Raw genomic sequence first — 16,236 nt, forward strand, 5'->3', positions numbered from 1 at the left:
ACAAGTTATTATGGAACTACATGAAATTCTAGGCAAGTTTAAATGTGGCCGGATCAACGAATAACAATTCCGGATATTCCCCATATGCAAATTAAGATTTTAGTATTGTTCTGCCTATAACACCATTTTAGAGTTGTTAAACAGCAAAATAAATGCTACCCTGTTATTCTACACATTTTTCTAGTCAAGTTACATATATGAAACATATTAATTGGAGTTACAGTTTAATATCAATGGAATAAACTGTTTTAATATGGCATTAATGCAAATTGAATGAAAACATCAACTTAAACATTTTGAACATGGTTGAAAGTTGTATATTCTGAAACTACACAAAAGTTTAAGCATTTTACATGTTCAAATTATTTTAATCTCATGCACGGATAATTAGTTATTATTAGTTTTAAATCATGCAATATTTTGAAAATATGCAATGCCCTGTTTAAATGCTAAATTCGTCCATGAAAACAACAATGAATGTGTCTCCACAGCGGGCGCAACATATCTATAACGCGCTTCGGATGGGGCTTAGGAGAGGCGCTCACCATAGAGGCGTTAGGCCCAAAAGTGGAGTGGCCTGATAGGGGTGGTGCGGCTGGGCCTTGTGTCCTTTGGTTGGCGCGGGGCGAGGCCGGCCGACGCAGGTGGTGGTCAACAGTGCACGGCGAGTGACTCCTTGTCCTCGACCTCCTGTCAAGGCAAGCGAGAGAATAGCGCCTTGATCCGGCGGATCCGGCCAGTGCTGGGGCTCGACGTGCCGGCTAGCAATGATGGGATCCGGCGGAGGCGATCTCTGGTCGGGATGGCTCAGGTGCGCAGGCAAGGGCAGCCGGCGGTAGGGCAGCATAGGTGCGACGGTACGGAGATGGCAGCGGGGCGGCGGCTCTGAGGTGCGTGGGAGGAGACGACGCGGGGCATCGTTGGCTACAACTCCGGTGAGGGGCCGATGGGCGGGGCTTGACCTAGGGTCGTCGATGGCGTTGTGACGTGGGGCTGGAGGCGAGGCGCTCGGGAGGAGCTCGATGGCTGGCTTCGCGGGATGGAGCTTGGGGAGCTCACGCTGGGTGCGGCGGCGGCGGATCCGGGACCGGTGGGCCGGATGTGGGCTCTACGGGCCCGTGTGGTGGGAGAGGGTGGAGGTGGCCGCTGCGGGCGCGCTGGGTGGTTAGTTGGCAGTGCTGGACAAGGGAGGGCATGGATCGAGAGGTGGTAGAGGGGTTAGGCTAGATTAGGTAGGGGGGACGTCTATTTATAGACACGGGTCTTGGGTTATGGACTTGGCGACGTTTTTCGATCCTCCGATCACGATCGAATAGTCTGATCGGAGAGGTGGTTTTGGGGGGTTATGTTGGTTGTGTAGATGGGCTAGGTGGGGATGAGAGGGAGGTGGTGCATCCCGACACAAAGTTTTTAAAATACTTATAATGTGTGCTAATAAACTGGGTAGTGTCGCTATAGGTTTATGTGTTGGGGGTATCAAACGGACTCCAATTATGATGAAATTTGGCAAGCGGCCTACGTACACTATATTAAGTCTGTACGTTGATACGTCTCCAACGTATCTATAATTTTTTATTGTTCCATGCTATTATATTATCTATTTTGGATGTTCTATATGCATTAATATGCTATTTTATATTATTTTTGGGACTAACATATTAATCTAGAGCCTAGTGCGAGTTTCTGTTTTCCCATGTCTTTTAGTATTGCAGATAAGGAATATTAAATGGAGTCTAAACGGAACAAAATATGTGGAATGATTTTTCTTGGACCGAAAGACACCAGCGAGACTTGGAGAAGAGGGCAGGAAACCTGTCGGGAGACGACGAGCGTGCAGGGCGCGCCCTAGGGGGGACCGCACCCCCGTGGCTTGTGGGCCACCTGGAACTCTCCTAACCCTAATCCTTGGCCTATAAATTCCCAAATATTTCCCCAATACCAGAATGAGACCAAAAAAACACTTCTGCACTGCCGGGAGCCTCTGTTCCCGTGATATCCAACCTAGGAGCCTTTTCTGATAATCTGCCAGAGAGGGAATCGATCATGGAGGGCATCTACATCAACTCCATTGCCCCTCCGATGATGCGTGAGTAGTTCACCATATACCTACGGGTCCATAGCTAGTAGCTAGATGGCTTCTTCTCTCTCTTTGGTCTTCATACCATGTTCTTCATGATCTTCATGGAGATCTATCTGATGTAATACTCTTTTGCGGTGTGTTTGTCGAGATCCAATGAATTGTGGGTTTATGTTCAGATTATCTATGAATATTGTTTGAAACTTCTCTGAATTCTTATATGCATGATTTCATATCTTTGCAAGTCTCTTTGAGTTATTGGTTTGGTTTGGCCAACTAGATTGGCAATCCTTGCAATGGAAGAAGTGCTTAGTTTTGGGTTCAAGCTTGCGGTGTTCTCACCCAGTGACAAAGTAGGGCTAGCGACGCACGTATTGCATTGTTGCCATCGAGGAGAAAAGATGGGATTTTCATCATATTGCTTTAGTTTATCCCTCTATATCATGTCATCTTACCTAATGTGTTACTCTGTTCTTCATGAACTTAATACTCTAGATGCAGGCACGAGTCGGTCGATGTGTGGAGTAATAGTAGTAGATGCAGAATCGTTCCGGTCTACTTGGCACGGACATGATGCCTATATGCATAATAGTTGCCTTGGATATCTTCATAATTATTAGCTTTTCTATCAATTGCTCGACAATAATTTGTTCAGCCATCGTATTATTTTCCTTCATGAGAGAAGCTTCTAGTGAAACCTATGGCCCCCGGGTCTATTTTCCATATTATACTTTCAGATCTATAAACACAAAATACCAAAAATATCTTGCTGCAATTTATTTAATTTTGTTTTACTTTTATTTCTAGCAATCTTTTATATCTATCTCTACCATATCTCATCCTTGCAAATAACCGTGAAGGGATTGACAACCCCTTTTTAACATTGGGTGCAAGTGTTTGATTGTTTGTGTAGATGCTAAGATTGGGGCCTTGCTTGTTCCTCCTACTTGATTTATACCTTGGTTCTCAACAAACTAAGGGAAATACTTATCTACTTTGCCGCATCACCATTTTTCTCTTCAAGGGAAAACCAACGCAAGCTCAAAAAGTAGCAAGAAGGATTTCTGGCACCGTTGTCGGGGAGGATACATAGCAAGATCAAGCCTACCAAGTACCCATCACAAACTCATCTCTTGCATTTACTTTATTTGCCATTTTCCTCTTGTTTTCCTCTCCCCCACTTCTAAAACGATTTTCAGAAAATACAAAAAAGATTTCCCTTTTTATTGGACCTTCTTCCGTTCGTCTTTTCGTTTGATAGCTTGTGTGCTAGAGTGCTTGCTTTGTCACAATGACTCAAGAGAATACCAAGTTATGTGATTTTTCCACTACTAATAATAATGATTTTATCAGTACTCCGATTGATCCCGCCACTAGTACGGAGTTTTATGGAATTAATGCCGCTTTTCTCAATCTTGTTATGAAAGAACAATTTGCTGGCCTTCCTAGTGAAGATGTCGCATCCCATCTAAATACTTTCGTTGAGTTGTGTGATATGCAAAATAAGAAAGATGTGGATAATGAAATTGTTAAATTGAAGCTATTTCCTTTCTCACTACGAGATTGTGTGATATGCAAAACTAGAGAGGGGGATCCATTCACTCACCCACTAGCATCACACATAGCCACCCAGCCTCCGGAGGCTCACGAGCACTGTACTAGTTCATCCACCAACCTTCACAAGAGGCAATCCACCAAAGCAGGAGTAGGGTATTACGCTTCCGAGCGTCCGGAACCTAGGTAAACTGTCGTGTCCTGTATCATCCTCACCATCGAGTGAGTTCCTTGCCATTCTCAACGAGTAGTGAGCTAGGTGAGGCGAGCCAGCGAGAGATCTTCGTACACGCCCCTGAGTTAGAATCTTTAGGGTTTTGCGGAGCCCGAAATCCGACATTTGGCGCGCCAGGTAGGGGGTGTGTCAATGATGACCCACAAGTATAGGGGATCAATCGTGGTCCTTTCGATAAGTAAGAGTGTCGAACCCAACGAGGAGCAGAAGGCTCTGATAAACGGTTTTCAGCAAGGTAATAACTGCAAGCACTGAAAGTAGCGGTAACAAGTGATGGTGTAGTGAGGTGAAACGTAGCAGGCGAAAAGTAACAAGTAACCAGTAATAGCAACGGTGCAGCAAAGTGGCCCAATCCCTTTTGTAGCAAGGGACAAGCCTGAACAAAGTCTTTAGGAGGAAAAACGCTCCCGAGGACACACGGGAATCTCTGTCATGCTAGTTTGATCATGTTCATATGATTCGCGTTCGTTACTTTGATAGTTTGACATGTGGGTGGACCGGCGCTTGGGTACTGCCCTTACTTGGACAAGCATCCCACTTATGATTAACCCCTCTCTCAAGCATCCGCAACTACGAAAGAAGAATTAAGAGAACATCTAACCATAGCATTAAACTAGTGGATCCAAATCAGCCCCTCACGAAGCAACGCATAGACTGGGGTTTAAGCTTCTGTCACTCTAGCAACCCATCATCTACTTACTACTCCCCAATGCCTTCCTCTAGGCCCAAATATGGTGAAGTGTTATGTAGTCGACGTTCACATAACACCACTAGAGGAAAAGACAACATACAACTTATCAAAATACCGAACGAATACCAAATTCACATAACTATTAATAGCAAGACTTATCCCATGTCCTGAGGAACAAAAGTAACTACTCAGAAAGCATAATCATAATCATGATCAGAGGTGTAATGAGTAGCATCAAGGATCTGAACATAAACTCTTCCACCAAGTAATCCAACTAGCCTCAACTACAAAGAGTAATCAACACTACTAGCAACCTTACAAGTACCAATCGGAGTCGCGAGACGGAGATTGGTTACAAGTGATGAACTAGGGTTTGGAGATGAGATGGTGCCGATGAATATGTTGATGGAGACGAGTCCCCTCCGATGAGAGGAGTGTTGGTGATGACGATGGCGACGATTTCCCCCTTCGGGAGGGAAGTTTCCCCGGCAAGATCATCCTGCCGGAGCTCTAGATTGGTTCTGCTCAAGTTCCGCCTCGTGGCGGCGGCGCCTCCTCGAAAAAGCTCCGCCCTAATTTTTTTCCAGACAAAACCCTTCATATAGCAGAAGAGGGGGGCCAGTGGGCCACCAGGGTGCTCAGAAGCCCTGTAGCCGCGGCCAGGGGGGCAGTCCAAGGCTACCAGGCTTGTGGCCCCCTGGCAGCTCCCCTGTGGCACTTCTTTCGCCCAGTATTTTTTATATATTCCCAAAAAATTCCACGTTTATTTTTAGGGCATTTGGAGTTTCACAGAATAAGGACTCAGACTTGCTCCTTTTCCAGTCCAGAATTCCAGGTGCCGGTATTCTCCCTCTTCAAATAAACCTTGCAAAATAAGAGAGAAAATGCATAAGTATAGTACCACAAAGTATAATAACAGTCCATAAAGCGATAAATATCAACATGAAAGCATGATGCAAAATGGACGTATCAACTCCCCCGAGCTTAGACCTCGCTTGTCCTCAAGCGAAAACCAAGATCCATAAACACGTCCACATGTTTAGGGATGAAGGTGTCGATAAGACATAATACGGACATGAGGGCATCATGATCACACATAGAACATCAATACATCATAAAGATTCTTATGGGAAAGTAACAATTCCTTCACAAAGCAAAGTATGAATCAAAAGCCTTACCGAGAAGTAGCCAACAACAGTCCATAGTCATTGAAGCAATTGCAATTTATCATAACATCAGAAAGAGTCAAATAAGAGCTTGTAAAGCAAATCCACATACTCAATCATCTCTTTTGTTTTCCACAGTTGTTACAACTCACGTGGTACTCATGGTATCAAAGTTTCAGTTGGACACTGATACGTCTCCATCGTATCTACTTTTCCAAACTCTTTTGCCCTTGTTTTGGACTCTAATTTTCATGTTTTGAATGGAACTAACCTGGACTGACGCTGTTTTCAGCAGAATTGCCTTGGTGTTATTTTTGTGCAGAAATCAAAGTTCTCCAAACGTCCTGAAAATCTACGGGGAGCAGTTTTGGAAAATATAAAAAATATGTGCGCCAAGTTCCACCTGAGGGGGTGGGCAAGTGGGCCACAAGCCCTGGCTCCGCCACCACCCCCTCGTGGCGGTGGGCAGTCTTGTGGCGCCCACACGGCTCTGCTGTGACGCCCTCGGCTTAATCGTACGCTAATCATACACGCAAATGCGTACGATCAAACCCAAGGACTCACGGGGAGATATCACAACACAACTCTAGACACAAATAAAATAACATCAGCTTCATATTACAAGCCAGGGGCCTCGAGGGCTAGAATACGAAAGCTCGAAAAACACACGAGTCAGCGGAAGCAACAAATATCTGAGTACAGACATAAAACATGGGGTGCCTTAGAGAAGGCTAGCACAAAAGATACAACGATCGAACGAGGCGAGGCCTCCTGCCTGGGAACCTCCTAACTACTCCTGATCATCAGCGGCCTCCACGTAGTAGTAGGCACCGTCGGGGTAGCAGTCGTCGGTGGCGGGGACCTCCATCTCCTGGGCTTCATCATCTGGTCGCAGCAAACGGATCAAGGGAACAAAGGGGGAGCAAAGCAGCGGTGAGTACTCATCCAAAGTACTCGCAAGTCTTACATCAGAACTATTCTAATTATGCAACAGTATCAAAGAAGGGGGTTATATGTGGACTGACTGCAGCAATGCGAGGATAGAGAGAGAAGGCCTAGTCCTATCGAAGACTAGCATCTTCAGGGTCTTGCAGCAATAGACGAGAGTAGAGCAGGGGGGTAAAACATTAATAGTCATATTGTTGCAGCAATATTAAAGTGAGGTCACGCCTAAAGATCCTCCCACGACTCCCTGCGAGGAAGCAATCCCGAGGCAAACTAAATCCAGTTAAGTAACAATTGTAGTTGTATAAGATCGGGGCACAACTCCAAGTCGTCCTGTAACCGTGGACACGGCTATCCGAATAGTTAATTTTCATCCCTGCAGGGGTGCACCACATGTCCCGTCACGCTCGATAACACTCTGGCCGGACATACTTTTCTGGGTCCTGCCCGGCCTCGGAATATCGACACGTCGCAGCCCCACCTAAGACAAATCAGAGAGGCCAGCCCGCCGGTCTAAATCCTAAGCACAAAGGGTTCATGGGCCCAGTTCCCCTTCACGCTCCTGCACGTGGCGTGGGCGGCCGACGTCAGTCCTAGCATCCCTTAATCACAAGCGCGATGCATCTCGGGACCACTCGGGCGCGCGCCGCTACACTGCTGGCATCTGAAAAGCTTCGGCTGATACCGCGACGTCGAGTACCCATAATTCTTCCCGCGTAGCCGGTTAGTGCGAAAAGGTCTCCGACCAACCCAGATCAAATACCCAAATCCATTAGCATTTTAATTAGGCCAACAACACAGTCTCGCGGGAATCCACCCGTCTTACAACTAATCACCGAAGATCCCAATAACATGGTCGAGTAACTGTGTGGTTGTAACATCGGGGGGAATCCGAGGTATCACCCTCGTTGGATTCCGAACGATGTACCCGTCAAGGTGGGCTTAGAGGAATCACCCTCGGGGGTCCCACACTCGCGGGGTGGCACGACAGAGACGTCATCGGGAATGGTGAAAGAGGAATCACCCTCGATAACCACGACCGACTAGCTATACTACAGAGATATCATCAGGAGTACTTAGCGAGGTGTCACCCTCGGTACCCGATAGTATCCCTGTAGCGTCGTACAACGAAGGGGGGTGAACGTGCTGTGTCGGGTCTGGCTCGTCGATCAGAGATCGAGATTTGAAAACAAGCGGGGCAACTGATCTACGGGGTCAGAGGGGATGACTGCTCCACCTATACTAAGCAGGTAAAAAGGTACAGGACTGAAAGTAGCAGTTCATCAAAAACAGGCTATGCATCAGATATAGGAGCTAACTACAACAGTAGCAAAATACTAATGCAAGCAGTAGGAAGAAGGACATAGGCGATATAGGAATGATCAAGGGGAGTTTGCTTGCCTTGCTGCTCTGCGGCAATGGACTGATCAGCAGGGTCGTAGATGTACCCGGCAGCAGCGTCAGTCTCGGGGTCTACCGGTAAGAAGAGGGGGAAGAAACAATAAATAATAGCACCGATGCACACAAAACACGACATGGAAATATGCAGGCTAGGCATGAGCTAACGCAGGAACATCCGTCATAGACGGGTCGGAAGAATATCTGACGATATTTTCCCGGGTCTCGGGCTACTATCGGTTACACTGGAAACGATGGAAAAGTTCCATGTTTACTATGCTAGGGACGCGTGACAGACGAACGGACCGTGTATCCGGGTTCGTCTCGCTTTGCTGATCAACTTTCATGTTGAAATAATTTTGATCTGACTTACGGATTATTTAATATTAATTTTTAAAGTTTTATTAATTATTTAGGAATTAAAAACAGATTTAAAAGATTTAGTAAAATCCTATTATGACATCATCGCGATGTCAGGCTGACATCACATTTGACCGGTCAACTGACCAGCGGGTCCCGAACGTCATAGGCACAAGTTTTTATTAAGATTAATTATTTATTAATCAGATTAATTCAACGAGGGACCCACGTGTCATACTCTAATTATGTTAATTAATTATTTTAACTAAATATCTATTTATTTATCTATTTTAAGAAAAACATTATTTTTAATCATCGCGTGGGGCCTCCCTGTCATTGACAGCGGTGCATTGGCCCCACCGGTAAGTGGCTTAAGGTTATTTTCACATTTATTTTTATTAGATACCTAACCGTTCAAATACCGTATTCCTCTAATTATCCAAATACACAAATACATACATCACATCTCATACATACATACATACATACGCATCTAATACACCATTTATTCTTTTTTCATTTTTCTTTTCTCTCAACACTCATCTCTCATCTCTCTGTTAACAGAGACAGAGAAGTTCCTTAGCTACTCCACCTAGAAGAACACGAACTTCGAATCCTCCTACCGGAGTCCACCGTCGACGGATCGAGGCCCCGTTTGCCGGAACGGAACCGTGACGTCGAGGAGAACGGTAAGGTGGGAGGAGCCCGAGGAGGGGCTCACCGACGGTGACGTGACGGCCCGGTGAAGCCGGAGTTCGCACGAAGTGACGGTGGGGACGGTGACGGTGAGGTTCCGGTGGTGATGACGTGCCGGCGAGGAGGAGCCGGTGAGGAGGGCCCCGGTGAGGAGAGGCCCCCGGAGGTGGAGCCGCCGACGGGGAGGGGCGGCCACCGTAGAGAGGGCCGCCGGAGAGGGACCTCCCGGAAGGGCCGGCCGCCGAGATGGGGGGGCCGAGGTGGCCGGCACCCCTGCCGGCGGGGTGGAGGCCGAGAGGTGGGGGGGGGGCCGCCGGGAGAAGGAGGGGCCGTGGGGTGGGGCGGCTCGGTGTAGGAGGTGGCCGTGGGGTGGGGAGGAGGCCGGCGGGGGAGAGGGCTGGCCGTGGGGGATGGAAGGGGGCCGCCGGCGGGAGGAGGGGGGTGGCCGCCGGCGTGGTGAGGGGCGGCCAGGGAGGGGCGAGATGGAGAGGAGGAGGCGACGGGATGGGGTGGGGGCGTGGCTCTCGTGGGGAGGGGTGGCCGAGAGAGAGGGAGGGAGTTACGGGACTGGGAGGAGATGGCGCGTGGGGTGGGGGGCGTCGGTGGGTGGAGGTGGGGCCCCCACGAGGGGGGGGGGGCTGGCGGCGGCGGCGTGGGGGAAAGGAGGGAGTAGCGAGGGAAGGGGGGTCGGTCGCCAGGGGGGTTTAGGGTTTGCGGGGAGGGGGCGCGGGAGGTGGCCGGCTGGGCCCTTTTTGGCCCAGCTGGGCCACGGGGGAGTGGGGGTTGTTTCTTTTTTTCTTTTTTTTTTATTTGTTTTGTTTTATTTTCTCTTTTCCCTTTTCTTTTTATTATTTCTTTCTTTCAGTTTTCTTTCCTTTCTTTTATTATTATTTCTTTAATACTTTCCCCTTACATATATATCCTTTTAACACTTGTAATGAACCGATAAAGTGCTTCCCATTGCTTTCAAATCATCGATCCGGACAGACGCGAATCCACGCGGGTCTGAGATGGGAATTCGGTGACGTGGCATCATTAGCGGTGATCACTGTAGCTTAATTACAATTACTACTGTAGCAAAAGTCGAGGATGTCACAATTCTCCCCTACTAACAAGAATTCTCGTCCCGAGAATTAAGAGGTAGAGGGAAAAAGCCCGGGGTATTCATCACGAAGATGATCCTCGCGTTCCCAAGTGGCTTCATCTTCAGAGTGATTTGACCACTGCACCTTAAGGAACTTAGTGACCTTGCGACGAGTCTTACGTTCAGCTTGGTCGAGAATGCGGACCGGATGCTCTTTATAAGAGAGGTCTTGTTGTAGCTCAAGCATATCGTGATCCACTGCTCGAATAGGGTCCTTGAAGCAGCGACGGAGTTGAGAAACATGGAAGACATCGTGAACCTGAGAAAGGTTCGCCGGCAGTTCCAATTGATAAGCCACTCTTCCACGCCTTTCGAGAACAGTGAAAGGACCAATATAACGAGGAGCTAACTTGCCCTTGATTCCGAAACGGTGTGCACCTCTCATTGGTGTGACACGAAGATAAGCCTTTTCGCCAGGTTGATAGACCATATCTTGATGATGACGGTCATACTGACTCTTCTGACGAGACTGAGCAGCCTTCAGATTCTCATGAATAATGCGGACTTGATCTTCGGCATGTTGAATAATATCCGGACCGAAGAGTGATCGTTCCCCAGTTTCTGACCAATTCAGAGGAGTTCGACACCTTCGCCCATACAATACTTCGAAAGGGGCCATCTTCAGACTAGCTTGATAGCTATTGTTGTACGAGAACTCGGCATACGGGAGAGATTCCTCCCATTTCTTACCGAAAGAAATGACACAAGCTCGAAGCATGTCTTCGAGAATTTGGTTGACTCGTTCAACTTGTCCCTGGGATTGAGGATGAAATGCAGTGCTGAAGGACAGATGAGTCCCCATAGCCTTCTGAAAACTTTCCCAGAATTTTGAAGTAAACAAGCTGCCACGGTCCGAACTGATCACCAACGGAATACCGTGCAGTGAAACAACTCTTGACATATAAAGATCTGCCAGCTGACTAGCATTAATCGTTTCCTTGACGGCCAGAAAATGTGCAACTTTGGACAGTCGATCAATGACGACAAGAATAGCATCATTACCTTTCTGAGACCTGGGAAAACCAGTGACGAAGTCCATTTCAACGTGATCCCATTTCCACTCGGGAATAGAGATAGGTTGCAGAGTTCCAGCAGGCTTTTGGTGCTCTGCCTTGATACGCCGGCATATATCACATTCTGCCACATAGCGTGCAATGTCTTGTTTCATATTGGGCCACCAGAATCTTTGCCGGATGTCTTGGTACATCTTGGTACTACCCGGGTGAATAGACAATGGTGTGTCATGAGCTTCTTCCATCACCTTCCCAGTCATCCTGAGATTTTCCTTCTTATTTGGAACGAATAGGCGACCCTTGAAATACAAGGCACCACCTTCATCAACAGTGAAAAAGGAGGGTTTACCCTTCGCAATATAACTCTTAATCCTGTCGACATCATCGTCAAAGTTTTGTATATTCTTTATGGAGCTCACAAGATCTGGTTCAACCACTAGGTTACTGAGGGAACCCTGATTAACAACACGAAGGTTCATCTTTTGATACTCTTCAGGGGGAGGAACAAGGTAACCCTGAGGAACAATGTGGAGGTTCAGCTTACGGAATTCCTCTTGCAGACGATCGTGAACCTGATGAACCTGGAGGTGGTTGCAGTATGACTTGCGACTTAAGGCATCAGCCATTACGTTAGCCTTGCCAGGGGTATATGATATACTACAGTCAAAATCTGCTATACGCTCCATCCATCTTTGTTGACGCAGGTTCAGCTCCGGTTGAGTGAACAAGTACTTCAGACTTTGATGGTCGGTGTAGATTTCACAGCGATTACCGACAAGGTATTGTCGCCATTCCTTCAATGCATGAATGACTGCGGCAAGCTCGAGATCATGAACTGGGTAGTTCTCTTCATGAGCACGCAGTTGACGTGAAGCATAAGCGATCACCTTGCGATCCTGCATTAGGACACAACCTATTCCTTGACGAGAAGCATCACAGTATATGACGAAATCCCTTTTTGTATCTGGAGGAGCAAGTACTGGAGCGGACGTCAGTTTGTCCTTGAGTGCCTGGAAACTTTCCTGACATTTATCAGTCCATTCATACTTAACACCTTTGTGAAGCAGGTTGGTTAAGGGCTTCGCAATCTTGGAGAAGTTCTCGACGAATCGACGGCAATAGCTGGCGAGTCCGAGAAAACTTCTGACTTGCTTGACATTCTTCGGGGGAGTCCAATCAAGAATAGCTTGAATTCGTTCGGGGTTGACCGCAATACCATCCTTGGAAATCACATGACCAAGGTAAGTCACTTCGTCTAGCCAAAACTCACATTTGGAATACTTCGCATAGAGTTTATGCTCCCGAAGCTTATCCAGTACAAGACGAAGATGTTCAGCATGCTCTTCTTTGTTCTTCGAAAACACCAGAATATCATCCAGATATACCACGACAAATTTGTCGAGGTAGTCCATGAATATATAATTCATCAATCGAGAGAAGGTTGCCGGTGCATTGGTTAAGCCGAAGGACATGACGGTGTACTCGTATGATCCATATCGAGTAACAAAGGCGGTCTTTGGAATATCCTCCTTGCGAACACGGATCTGGTGGTATCCCAATCTCAAGTCGAGCTTAGAGAAAACGGTGGAACCAGCAAGTTGATCATACAAATCATTTATCCGAGGGAGAGGATATTTGTTTTGAATAGTGGCCTGGTTGATAGGACGATAGTCTTGAACCAATCGATTTGTCCCATCCTTCTTCTTAACAAAGAGAGAAGGTGCTCCCCAAGCAGAGGAACTCGGACGGATGAAACCCAGACGGAGCGAGTTGTCAATTTCTTGTTTAAGTTCAAGGAGTTCATGTGGTGGCATTTTATAAGGACGCTTGGCAATAGGAGTGGTACCGGGTACCAAGTCAATGACAAACTCGACAGCTCGAGCAGGGGGAATCCCCGGAAGTTCTTCTGGGAAGACATCTTGGAACTCTCGGACCACTGGAATGTTTTCAATCCCTTCAAGAGGCGACGCATTTAATGCATTCAAGGCATACAGCCGTGCCTCAGCATTACGGACGAGATGAGCATGGTAGCTTACTAGTTCATCTGAAGGGTGTAGGAGGTGGACGGTTTTGGTGGCACAAACGATCGATGCCGTATGAGCTCTCAACCAGTCCATCCCCAATATGAGATCAATGTTGGATGACTTTAGTAGGATGGGGTTGGCAAGGAATTCTAATCCTTCAATTTCAACTGGAACATGGGGGCAAACCACAGAGGTTCGACATTCGCCCCCAGGGGTGTTTACCACTATCGGGAGGTTCATCTCTTCACTCCTAATGTCATGCATGTATGCAAAATTTTCCGACATAAAGGAATGCGATGCTCCTGTATCAAACAATACAGAAGCAGGTACTGAGTTAACGAGAAGTGTACCCATCACGGTAGCAGGCTGGTCTTGAGCTTGACCCATATCAATGTTGTTGGCCTGACCACGAACATAAGCAGGCTTAGCGTTGAAGTTGCGGTTCTGGTTGTTGCCACGGCCAGTTGCGGGAAGTGCCAGCTGATTCTGATTCTGCCTGCAGTCTCTAGCACGGTGACCTGGACGGCCACACTTGAAGCACAGCCCGTCCTCAGGACGGGATGGAGGAACTCGAGGTGGTGGAGCTGGAAGCCTCGGCTGCCTAGGTGGTGGAGGAGGCAGGCGAGGTGCAGCATAGGACGGCCTCGGAGTAGGAGCAGGTGCATGGTACATGTTGTTGGGGATCCAGATCTTCCGCTTCTGTGCAGATGAGCCCGAAGATGAGCCCATGTCACGGTTGCGCTTGCTGCTATCTTTGTATTCCTGCAGACCAGTCTCAACCTGAATAGCCTTGTTCACGAGGGTGGCGAAATCAGCATAGTCCTGAACGAGGAGTGTCAGCTTGATATCAGGGTGGAGGCCTTCACGGAACTTCTCCTGCCTGCGTGCATCAGTCGCAATGTCTTCTTCAGCATAGCGAGATAATTCCAGAAATTCCCGCTGATAAGCATCCACAGTCTTGTTGCCCTGGACTAAGTTGCGGAACTCACGCTTCTTCCGGTCCATGATTCCCTGGGGAATGTATCGAGCACGGAAAGCAGCCTTGAACTCTTCCCAAGTGATGATAGCTCCAACGGGCTGAGAGCGCCTGTGGCTGTCCCACCATTGAGCAGCGGGACCCTTCAGAAAGTATGCGGCAAAGTTGACATAGCTCTCCAGGGGCACATTGGCAGACTCTAGCTCATAAGAAATGTCACGGAGCCAGTCATCAGCATCTAGAGGCTGAGTTGAGCTGCGGTAGATCGCAGGGTTGAGACGGCAGAAGTCTTGCAGTGTCACGCCTTGTGGTTGGTTCATGTTTGGCCTTTGAAACTGATCCATGAGCCCTTGCATAAACTGGCGGTTCAGCTCAAACTGTTGGATCATCCCCGCCATATACTCAGGAGGCGGGGGTGGTGCATCGTTGGCACGGCCACGCGGGCGGCCAGCTGGTCTAACCATCCTGTTAAATATTTAGCAGGGGTAGTTTAGCTTAAGTAATCGAAAGGCATCGCACGCATTCATGAAGTATTCAAGCATAATGAAAGGGAAATGCGATAGATACTCCATAGTAGTTGAGTTCGACATACACACCCATACATAAGTTCGATTACAGACTAACGATTAAAAACTCGAAATTTGGCGATAGCCCGGACGCATTTGACGATACCCTAGACTCAGTAGGCGGCGCGCAGGCACGCGGTGGAAGAGTACCACAACGAGATGTAGCGATAAGGCTACATCAACGTCGGAGAGGACGATCGAATCCTGGTAGCTGGCGGTGATAGAAGGTAGGGACAGGACCCTGTGTCCCGTTGTGACTCTGATGAGGGTACCGCATCCAGTCGAGCAGCTGAGGTCCAAGTGCAGGGGTTCTACCCCCAACATCAGTCCACTCGAGAGCTGATGGTAGCTCTGTCCTGCTCGGCTCGCGGATGCGCATAGGTGGAACCCTCGGACAGTGTGATGGCTGCAGCTCTGTCAACGCGTCGTAAAGACGAGCGCGTGTAGCATACAACTCCACAGTCAGAGCTCGGAAAGCACGATCCATTGCCTCAGTGTACTGCACCAGAATCCGCGCGTCGTACCGACGCGTCACGTAGGGGGCGCAGACAGCGACGTAGGAACGGTCGCTGCGCTCCCGAACGTCAGAAGCGTAGGCAGTGAGATCAGACCCAGTCTCATCCCCAGCAGGAGCATGCGGGATGTATCTGAAAGGGCTCTCCTCCAGGTGAGGGTACGCTCCACGGAGTCGGGTGATGGCGATGTAGGCCGCATCGTGGACGGCCATCTCGACCGACACTCCAATACCACAGAACACGTGGCGCTCGAGGGTCTCGCCGCCCCTCTGGTCGAAGACGCGAACCTCAGCCTGGTACTGGCACTGGTTGTACTCGCGGAAATCCTCGAACACAGTGTACTCGGGGTACCAGCGATATCCCAGCCTGGTCAGGAGATCGACCAAAATGGCCGGGAACCCAGTCGTCTCGGTGGCCTGTGTCAGGCGCACGTGCTGTCTTGCGGGACGCATCTGAAAATAAGATTGACGAATGTCAATGACAGTGTGTGTAATACATATTCAGGAGAAAAAGAGTAGATAGTCCAGCGCTCCGGATTGATGTGATTCGAGAACCTAATGTTAGAGTTAGTAAAATTCTTTGACCCGAAAGAGAAGAGAAAGTAGAGCCCAGAGTATAGGAAAGGAGTAAAAGATACTAATACCACCCAATTGAGATGTGGGCCCGTAAGCCACAACATCAGTGTTAGTAAAGTTTTTCAAACACTAGACTCAACTTCGGCCAAGGAGTTGGAAAGGGGGCTACCTACAGGAACCTGGCTCTGATACCAACTTGTGACGCCCTCGGCTTAATCGTACGCTAATCATACACGCAAATGCGTACGATCAAACCCAAGGACTCACGGGGAGATATCACAACACAACTCTAGACACAAAT

Source organism: Hordeum vulgare, chromosome 7H, assembly GCF_904849725.1.
Source record: "Hordeum vulgare subsp. vulgare chromosome 7H, MorexV3_pseudomolecules_assembly, whole genome shotgun sequence".
Lineage (NCBI taxonomy): Eukaryota > Viridiplantae > Streptophyta > Magnoliopsida > Poales > Poaceae > Hordeum > Hordeum vulgare.